The sequence below is a fragment of the Ctenocephalides felis genome, unplaced genomic scaffold (genome assembly GCF_003426905.1).
Source record: "Ctenocephalides felis isolate EL2017-DRISC unplaced genomic scaffold, ASM342690v1 CF-g0.4_SCAFFOLD_01492, whole genome shotgun sequence".
In the NCBI taxonomy this organism is placed as follows: domain Eukaryota; kingdom Metazoa; phylum Arthropoda; class Insecta; order Siphonaptera; family Pulicidae; genus Ctenocephalides; species Ctenocephalides felis.
The window spans coordinates 23,964,574-23,976,109 of NW_020537646.1; the positions used below are offsets into that span (position 1 = coordinate 23,964,574).

At 29.4% G+C, this 11,536-nt stretch overlaps 1 pseudogene; it reads right to left on the reverse strand.

Moving 5' to 3' along the window:
* Positions 1-415: 415 nt before the first annotated feature.
* Positions 416-11,536, reverse strand: part of LOC113371067 — a 96,587-nt pseudogene continuing 85,466 nt past the window's right edge.

The window sequence follows — 11,536 nt, forward strand, 5'->3', positions numbered from 1 at the left end:
ATAATACTAGTAACAGATAGTCTTATTATCTAAGAGAATGCTATCACAAGGCACATTTCATATAGTCCTGGATTAATTTCACATGTAACGTGTGAAATAATTTATAATTCTATTAAATTCTATGAAAATATTTGGCGCATTTTAAAGGTTTTATAGAGAAAATGATAGAGCTTGAGAAATTGAGACATTGAGAAAATTAGCTTTTACCCGGTAATGCCAGAAATAGATATGCATCTAGTGGATGAATCTGTAATTATTTATTCTATACAACGAAACTACATTTTGGTCGAAAATAGCAAAAACTGCAGTTTTGACTCTCTTTTAAATTCATTTTTTATTATATCCAGAAATTTTGTAATCATATAAAATTGAAGGTTTAAATATTACTAATCTCAAAAATTTTGCATTAGGGGCCAATTCTCCGATAAAATAGACTGTAACAGAGCGTTATTATGGCAACGTTATGTATTTGTAAGACATTTTTTTCGAAGATACAAACAATAAAAATATCAAAATGAATAATAATTATATTATGGTTATGCAAAATCATAATAAAAAAATTTTGATCGTGCTTGTTATAAAACAGGTGTTATTTCGATTAATTTGAAAATTATTAAAGCTCTACCATTTTCAATAAAAAAGTGTCCGGTTCTCGGACCGCTGTAACAATTTAATAAACCTTATTTAAATAAATAAATATAAGACACATTATACTCATCCCTGATGCTTTTTGATACGCTCAAAAATTCTTATAACGTTCCAGCATTACAAAGCGCAACTATCACTTAAAAGTCCAAATATCAGGTGGTAAACTATTACAACAGTCTCCAATGCATTTAAAGCTGCAGGAAATCTGCTTTCCATTTTCCATTTTCCATTAATAGTTTGTCGATCGATGATTGTTTGAATGTATAATTGACATAATTGACGCATTGGGACTGTTGTGAACTAACTGTTGCAATAATTGACACCGGTTATAGAATGTTTTGTTCACTACGTGTTCACGCACCACCGTGTCAGTACGATGACCGATGAAGAGATGACAAGTGTCATGGTTAGGATGGACATCGGCGCTGAGTGTCGCGCGCCTGATGACTTGTCTTCGTTTGGCCTGGGATTTTGAGAGTCGTCTATTTTTTAGAAAGAAAAAAATAAAAACAAGATTATTAATAACATTTTTAATGCAGGTGGCGGATGTGGTTATATGTAGATTGTTTGGACACTAGCAACTTTGTCAAAAAATGCTTTCATGGTATTCAATTTTTTAACACGTTAGTCGCCACGATATCAGAAGAATTTTCAAGAAACATAATGCATCAAAAAAAAAATGTTTGCCAAAATTCTTAGAAAACACTATTTTTTATGAAACCTATATATGACTTATATCGCATGTATATAAGTGTAATACGTATAGAATATACAAATATAATTTAATTTAATGTATTGTTATCAATTCGATAGATGTACATAGTTTGTAAGTCATAATGCCTATATAATGTATCCAAATTTGAAAGAAAATAAAAATTTTTATAAAACAAAAAAAAATGGCCCTATTATATCAAAACTTTTGTTCTTTAAGTATTTTGTGGAACTTCTTAGCGTCAGACTCATATGACTAACATGTCGATTAACGTGTTAATATATTTTATATCGACTTCTCATAATAGCGTGAAGAGGGTTTTTATATTTTTACTCTATTTTCAATATTTATGCTTTTTCAATCTAAATTTTAATTATAATGATCGTTCCAATTTAAAATTGCACTACCAAATCGTGTAGATTTTCAAATTAATTTTTTTTAGTGAAGTGCAGTATGTAACCAAATATATTTAAATAACTCAAATCAGCATTTTATTGTAAAAGTTGCTAGCATCCTATATTAATATATATTGATATTTTATTTTACCTATTAACAAATTAATTTTATTACAGATGCTATCAAATGAAAAATTCATGGAACCATTTCAACTACCTGAGGCGAAAAAAATGTAAGTAACTTTTTCATCTAAATTTTCTAAATTTAAACTAAAATTGGTCCTGTTGCATCTAAATAATATTTAATATATTTTTGTGATAATCACTTTATTTATTTTTTTTTTAATTTATTGGCCTCGCTTACTCTGAGCATTTAGCCACCTACAACATTTTTATTTATTTACATTCTAATTTTTTAAACTATTTTCAATCTATCACTATGAATTTAATGTTATTTATTTAGAATGTAAAACTTCAAAATAATTGGCTTTTTAAGATGTTTAGATGTACAGTACCCAGGAACATTTTTGCACCTGGATAATATTTACATATTTACATGCTTTTTATATTTCATATAAAATCTTAAAATGAAGATTTATGCAAAAATACTCGAATTATTCCCTATAGAAAGTTCATTATTCTCGGGTTATTACATAAATGCATGAATTTTTAAAAAGTCGGGGAAATCAGATTAAAATATTAAGCTAAGGAAAGACGAAAATTCATATGCTATCATCAAATATTATATGAATTATAATGTATTATGCAACAACGTTTATGGCATAAATAAATTGCTAAAATATAATAAAATTATATAAAAAATTGAACGATATCAATAGAATAAGCTTTCAAAGGATGATCTGAATTTTCGTCTTTATAAATAATATACATCCTGCATCTGAATCTGTAATTACAAAAAAATATTTGCATTGGTTTTATATACATATATCACACTTTGACATATTTCACTAAATATTTGCAATATGTACAAATAAATTTATATACAATTTGTACAATATGTATATGTAACAAACTGTTTTATAAACAAATAAAACATTTATAAGCTTGGAACAAAAACAGTTACCAATTTAACATAAAACATCAATTTCAAAGAAAATAATGGGGCCAATTTTTTGATAAAATAGAAATATTATGGAAACGCTATATTACGGTCCAATCTTTATATGAATTGGTGGTAAAAAAATGTATTTGCTGCGCAGTCTGGTACAGCATATATAAAACTTAACTTCACGCAAGTGTTATCAAGGGCATGTTAGAAAGATGCGCTTATAACATTGTACGTTTGGCGTTTGTGCTTTTTAGTTCAGGTTTTATTCGTAAACAAACAAAGCAAATTCATAGCTTTTTGACAGTTTTTACTACCAGTTCATATCAAAATTCAACGTAACATAGCCTTGCCATAACATTTTCCTCCGAGAATTGGCTCCTGGTGAGTTATATGTGTATCTACTGATAATAAATCCGATATCACATTATATACGTTTGCATAATTATATAAAAATAAATATATAATATAATAAAAGATATGTACGAATTAAATAAAACACGTACTCTTTTATTTTTGACAATCACACACATTGTCAGCAGCAAGATTTGTGAAGCGCTAGTGTCGACTATTTACGGAATGTAGGTTGGTTTCTGTAAAAATCAAATAAAAAGACGGTGTGCTTTTGTAAATAATAAGTCTAAAAAAATTTATAACAAAAACTATTTGCAAGCAAACAAACAAACACGTGCTTCTAAATAATACATCTACTAAAACAATAACAAAACTTAACAGAAATCACAATGAATAGCGTTTAGAAGCAAACAAACTGCATCGGTTAACATAAAATGAAATAAGTAAATTGGTAATAATGATTTTTTAGTTAAAATATTTTAATTTTCAATAAAATATTTCAATTTCAATTAATGATTCAATGTTAAAATATTTTAATTTTGGGACTTTTCATTTCCATTAATTTAATATGATTGTGCAGTTTCCCAATGCTTATTAAATTTTCATATTGCAGAAGGGCTTTCCAATGCTTTAAAACTTTTAAGGAGTATATTAAATGTTCTCTAAGTTAATAGCGTCTTTAAGAATTATAAGTGTAGTTTCAGATTCTGGGTTACCCTAGTTAAATTCTCGAGATTTTCCTTGATTTATATATTATGGACAAACAAGTGATCGATGCTTCACCTAGCAAATTATTATTTTATTATAATTAATACTTGCAACATATTCAAAGTAGGTAATATTAGGTATTTACAAAAATTTGTCAATTTTTATAAAATTAAATATTTATTTTTGCATATAATATGTAGTAAAGCTAATGATAATAAATAATAAGGCCAAAATTGAGATTTGATGAAAATAATCCCAGGCATAAAAGGCAACAGTTAGTATAGATTTTTATTACCGGTAATAGGTCTAATGAATTGTAAAAAATCATAACTAATAGTTATCAATTTACTATTAATCGTAGTCATTTTACAAAAATATTCAATGACAGTAAACCGTTTAATAATCCAAAATTGCCAAAAGATCTGTTTTAATTTATTCCCAAATTAGTGAGTATTTTAAATTCATAGTTCATAAATGTTATTTTCTAAAAACTTGGGGCAATTGTGTCATTATTTTTTTGATTGTGGTCCTACAAATGTTATTCACGATTACTGCTCCAAATTTTAAATGACAAAAATAATTTTTAACCCAATAACCGAAAAATGGTCATAGTTTCACCAAAGCTCTAAAGGCTCATAATTACGTGTTATCTTTTTTGTCTAATTTTTTTCATAGTTACGATAAAAACTATCACCCTGTTCCGACTTGACGTTGAATTCTGTAATACCCTATACAAAATATATCAAAACAACGATAATTTTTTTACAAAGCGACTGTACATTTAGTGAGAATTTTTTAAAAATTTTGAAATCATGTTAGAAAGACTTTCTTCTAACAAACCGATACAGTTTAGGAAAGCGTCCACATATTTGCCAACGTATTACATTACGCATAAAATTTGTTATTAAATACTAATAGCAAATATATATCTAATTTCTAATTTATCATTGGCATAAAAATTTCCCATAGTTTACAAACATATGTAAATCTATGACTTAATATTTAGAAGCCCACTAGCGGTTCTAAATTCATTAGGCAAACAAATTCGTGCTAAAATAATAATATAAACGATTACATACTATTTGGTGCATGCGATTGGACGATCACAATAGATTAGAAAATACACAAAACACACAACATAATCAAATACGTGCCAAAATGCTCACTAATGCTAATATAAAACCAATACATGCAAATATATTTTGTTTAAAAATGCTAGAACACAAAAATATCTGATTATCCTAAGTGAAAAATTAAAAATATTTTTTTGTGCGGCAGATGCTTCTTTTCAAACAAGTTCAATTGCTTTAAGATCTGAAAACGTTTTCTAAGATACTATATAAAAAAATTGCAGAGATGTCTAGATAATACTAATATACTTTCAAATCTAAAATAAATACTACAGATTATAATTCTATCTACCATACACGAAGTGCTTAAAATAACCAACCCAAAACCGCAATAAACTACAAATATGTGATAAAAACGCGTGCCAAAATACTAAAATTTTCAATAAGTTAGTGACGTGATAAAAATAAAAATATAATTAAAAAGTTGTTACTTGAGCCAGCCTGGTTATGGTTTCGTCTGCCAATTATCCTCTGAACTGTCGTTAGCTTTATCTTTAAAATTATTTGTTCAAGAAAAACTTTCAATTAGATGAGTGGTGCTTCATTTGTCGTTTATTATTCTTAAGCTAAAGCATTTGACTCCATCATAGTAAGGTTGATTAATTTACTTCGCCAGTTGAAAATGTTAAACCAAAATCCCAAATACCAAATATCGAGATTCACGTTGTTAGATATATAGAAAAAATTAATAATCTAGCTATTATTTCTATGTAAAACTTAGACAAAACTAACTTGATTATATACCAATATTAATTTAATTTAATTACAAACAATACCTATATAAATATATAAGTTCAGTATTTTAAAGTTAGTCCACTTTGAAAACAAATAATCAACATTTTTCATTGCTCTTAAAGTAGATACCGCCGGAAGGCTTTGATCGACTTTTATTTCTCGACATAATTACTGGTTTTATTTAATTTGCAATTAAAACTACTAAGAGTTAGTAAATAATACTACATAAATAGTTCCAGTTTATAAAAATTTTATAATGAGATCCAATAGCAAAACTCTTACTTTTGTGAAAATATAAATTAAAGGAGACTCGTAAAAATTTATCACATACATAACAGCATAGAAAAAACTGTTGATATATAATATTAAATTCATATGTAAGTTATAATACCATGCGATAACGAAGTATGTGTTTAATCAATAAATACGCGAACGATTTTTTCATTTAACAGGGAGTGATGTGGCAACACAAGTTGGCCATTGGTGGTGCGGAATTCGAAAGGCTTGAGAAAATTTGAAAACGTTCAGTAATTTTAATACAGTTATATACACTTCAAATAAATTAATTTTTGGATAATTACTTTTTACAACATTGGTTCTATTTATTAGACACCATAGCGTGAATCTATGAATTTTAAAAGAACTTTATGACGATTACAACCAGTCTAAATGGGAAACTGAAGTACGATCCTGATAAAGAGAGTTGACAGAATGAAATCAGAATCTAAATCAATTATTCAGAGCGGTTGCGACTTGTTTTTGAATCAGTGTTAAGTTAATGGAACTTTCAGGTATTCATTCTCGAGAAAGCAAATATCCAAATGGTGGAAGGAATATAAACAAGTTAGTCATGCTAAAGTTTGCTTTATTACTAGAAACTCAACTATAACAAATGGAATAAATATTAAATTAGATTTTCTTGCCCCGTTAATTTTGAAATGTTTTCTTTGTTATTAGGAATTGTTAATGCATCTTTGTTAAGATGTAAATGTATTACAAGAGTGTGAAATTTGATGGAATGATATGCTTTAACTACTTGCTGTTAGATCTAATATTATGATGGTTATAATTAAATTATGTTAGTCTTAGCAAAAGTTAGTAAGATTTTTTTGTTTAAAATATAAGAAATGTGTTAAATTTTTAGTCATACATCATACATTTAAGGTTAATATCTGTACAAAATTTTTGTAGTATTTATTTATAATTTATCCAAATCATTTGAAATATATATACAAAATTTCTATTTAATAAATATGACTTCATTTTAATATATTCAAAAAACGACAATAATTTTTAAAGCACCACTCACCCGCATCTAGAATAGTGTCACTATTTGACTCCAAATGCAAACCTCCAGGCTGACTTTGCTCAACTCCATCTACTTCATTTTCTAAGTTACCTAACGCTCCCGTCGTTTTGCAGCCAAACCACCAATGACCAGCATTTCTTGGGAATGCTGGGTCTGCGGCATCCACCTTTGGTAAAAGACAAGAATCAGAAATTAAATTCATGTAAAATAATTACATATAAACCTCAGTTCGGAAGCAATTTTTCACAAAAATCAATGTGTTTAAAAATTCAACATTTGCTTTATATTTATTTCCTTAATCAATCTATTATAGATCTTAACCAAATGGTACTTACGGAGAATGTCCTGTCATTAAATCTATAATATTGACCATTTTTGAAGAAGTATGTGTATCCATTCGTATATTGAAGAGCGGCATCTAAATTATCTGGTACACCTTCCCAATTAGCAATTGGTTTAGGATAAGTTGCCTTTACCGGTGGCCTTTGCGTAGGATCGAATCTCCAGAACTTCGTTCCTGGAAAATATGAGTTCAAGTTTAGAAAAATTTCCAAGAAAATTATATAATAATACATCATTAAGAAGTAAATTACCCCAAATACATTGTATCAATGGAAAAACAAGCCAAACGTGATAAAATGTTCACTATATTAAGGGGGTATTCTAGTGTAGAGCGATGAATTTTAGGTCATTTTTAAAGTGTCGTAAAAGAAAGCAATGAATGTTTTTACTATCCATTTTATACCACTTGTTTGTTAATATTATTAAAATACAACAATTAAAAAATGAAAATGTTGAAAATTGTAAAAACTGGCAGCTGATAAAGTGGGTGGTCTCAAAAAAATGGCACCTCAATCTTGACATGATATGATTTCAGCCCTCCTAGCCATTGGAAATGCAAAAAATAAACAGATTATTAATCTACAATGATGTCGCGATCGCCCAATTTTTTTTCACAAATTGGCGACTGTTTGAAAAAAAAGTGTTTTTTTACTATTTTTTGAGTTTCTCGAATTTTTTAAAAATAGTAAAAAATTGGAATTTGGGGATAATCCTAGTTCGGGATATAGATAGGTCTATAAACAAGACTCTCTGAACATTTCAAGTAAATCGGTCGATTCAAACTCGGGAAATCGTGTCAACAGTATTGAAAAAGTCTGTACTGAGAAAAACGCATTTAAAGTTTTGCGTCAAGCCAAACCAGTATGGGGACTGAGTAAGTAAAATGCCTATATCTCCGAAAATAATTCAAATTTTTTAAAAACCTTCTCGTACCCATATTCTTAGATAGTTAAACTTTGAAAATATGCAATAAAAAAAAACGATTTTTTTGAATTTCTACACTAGAATAACCCCTTAATCAATGATTATTTAATTAATTTTAGTTGCGTTCAAGATTATTTTTGAGGACTTGAGAACTTTAAAAATTTATATTTTTAAAAATTCTTTTGTCATGATAGTAGTAAAATCGAGTTCTATGTATCCAGCCGTCTAGTCTACTGGTAAAACAATATACCTTCCGCACCCAAGAATAAACTATCTATCCCAATCAACAAAAATATTCTTCTGTTGTTCATTACTACAATCTGTGAAAATGATTCACAGGATTTAACTAAAAGCCATCAGTTTCTTATATTCCACATAGTTCCATTGATCTACGAAGTTCTTAAATCCGCGGACTCACTTACCTTTGTAGAAGTAAATCTTGCCGTTACCGCTCCAGACTAATGCGGCATCGACATTATCTGGAATGCCAGTAAATCCATCTGATATTTCTTTGGGATAAGCGCCATCCATCCGTTTATCCGCATATCTCCAATACTGAGTTCCTTTGAAGAAGTATGTTTTGCCGTTTTTGTAGGTAAACGCAGCGTCTATATGACCCGGTAGGCCACGCCAAGTGTCGGATATCCTTTTAGGATAACCCACTTCGACACCGTCCTCGGTCAATCTGGGTAAAGATAATTCACACATTAATATCTTCAATACGGAAAAATATTATATGTGCAATTTGGTTCATTAAATCTATACAATCTGATGATGATCTAACTTTGGTACAGAAAAACGAATTTATCAATAACTTACTTCCAATAATTTTCTCCCTTGAAAACAAAAGTATCACCACTTGCAGAATTGAACAATGCGTCAATTTTAGGATCTGTACAAAGTACTGAATTTTTCTTGTCGGTTGGTCGCAATGTTGTAGGTGCTGCAGCTGCTGGACGTTTTGGTGCCAGTTTTGATTTCTTTCCATAAAGAGCCTGAAATGGTAAATGACTATTAATATCATAATTAAATCGAAGAGAATTTTTCTTATAGGCATTCTTGAGAAACACTTATGTGAGTTGTGGTGAACTTTAATACCTTAATCGCCACGATATAATCACAAAAATATTCACGTCCATGATAACTTTATTAGATAATTTAGTTAAAATATACTAAGAAAACGTGATGTATCAAAGAAAAAAAAAACTCTGGAAAAAATTTCTGGAAATGCACAATTTCTCGCGCCAAGCCAAGAAATTTTCAGATATATGTCTGTCATGGTTTATGTAGAATTCTTAGCGTCGGACAAATATTACTGTCATGGAATTAACGTGTTGAAGTAAATTCATCTGAATAATTTTGAATTACAGTAGAACCTCGATTAACCGGACTAATTGTTGTCGATAGGCATTCGGATATCCATTGTATGAAGCATAATGCACATATATATTTTCTTAGATCATATTACATACATATACTGAATTGCAGCATAAATCGTGCGAAATTCGAATTATAGTATGTACATATACATATAAATACTGTCGCGGTTAGTAGTTCGGATAATCGCAAATCCGTATAACTGAGGTCCGAATAATCGAGGTTCTACTGTGTTTCAAGAAGACAATAAAAATATTACGTATAGTGTCATTAATTACTACTGCTTTGAATATTCTAATATATTTGAAAATACAAGAAGAAACTTGTTTCATATATGTTGGATGCGGTAGTAAAAAGAGTTGCGAATAGTTTTGTATTTTATGACAAGACTTGTAAATTTTCTTAGAAGAAGGCTGCCATGTAGTAAAAAAATTTCTAGAGTATTAGTATTGCTTTTGAAATAAAAATTTAGTATCAAAACTCATTGCCAAAATGAATTTTTAATCAACCGAGATGAACTTCGATCATAAACTGTGCAGCAGAAACAGTAGTATACTAACTTTGTAATATTAACGATAAGATTTTTTGGTCTAGATGTATGAAAATAATTTTTATAAAATTATCATCTGACATAGTGATTGCCAAAATGGTCCACATGTAGACCTCAGGGCCCAATTCACCAAATTAAAATGGGGATTCACGGTAGTGGATCACGTTAATATCTAAATAATAATAAGTCGTGTAGTAATATAAACTAAAAAGTAATTACAAATTTAGTTTTTTTTCTAGAGATGTGTAAGTTGTAGCATAAGTGGTTAGAGGGCGTCCATTAATCACGTGAGCGAGTTTTTAAGAATTTTTGGACCCCCCTCCCCTTGGTGATACATGGTGATATTCAAAATTACCACCCCCACCAAACATCGCATGTATTTTTAGTTACGTGAAAAAAGTAAAAGTTTTGTTTTTTTCGAAAGTTTGAACTTAAAAAAAATTGTTTAAAAAATAAATAACGTAATATTAATAATCTTCTCCCCCACGCGGTGATATTTCGTGATTTCTTATCAAAAACACCCTCTCCCTAAAAACCTCACGTGATTAATGGCCACAATAGAGTACAACGTAGAGATGACATCATTTGCTTTGAGATGTGAGTTTAAACCTTACAAAATCGTTTCCAATGTGTGATAGTCGAACATTATTAATAAACTAAAGAAAGAAGAAATGAAATCGATCAGTTGAATAGGTGGTTCATAACAAAGCCAAGGAATCCACGACATAAAATAATTTAGAAACCTATGATCTAACATACTATATTGTGCATTTATACAGTTATGCATTCATTTCATTTCAAATTGACACCTATGTGTAGTATAATAGGTATCAAAGCCGAAGTTGTTTCACCTCGAAGTAAGTGCGAGTCAAAACTTACTTGAATTCCCATAATATCATCGCTGTCCAGTTCAAACGATGGTTCATATCCGCGATAGAATGGGGCCATCAGGGCACTTCTCACATCGGAGTGACTCAGACCGAGCGAATGACCAAATTCATGTGCGGCCACTTGAAACAGTTGGTCCCGGTCGGTAAAACTTTTAATGCTCCACTTCTCTGCATCGTCGAAATGTGGCATCTCCGCCGTACACCTACGAAACAGATCTGATTTATTAGGCGATCTAAAGTTTTTATGACATTTCAACGGTGATAAAGTACGTTCACGAACTTAGAATTGGCACTCATACGAAACATTTACAGATGATTTAGCGTGAAAGCATGAATTTTTTATAAACACATCTAGCAAGTTTAGAGGTAACAAAAATAACATAACAGTTATTATTT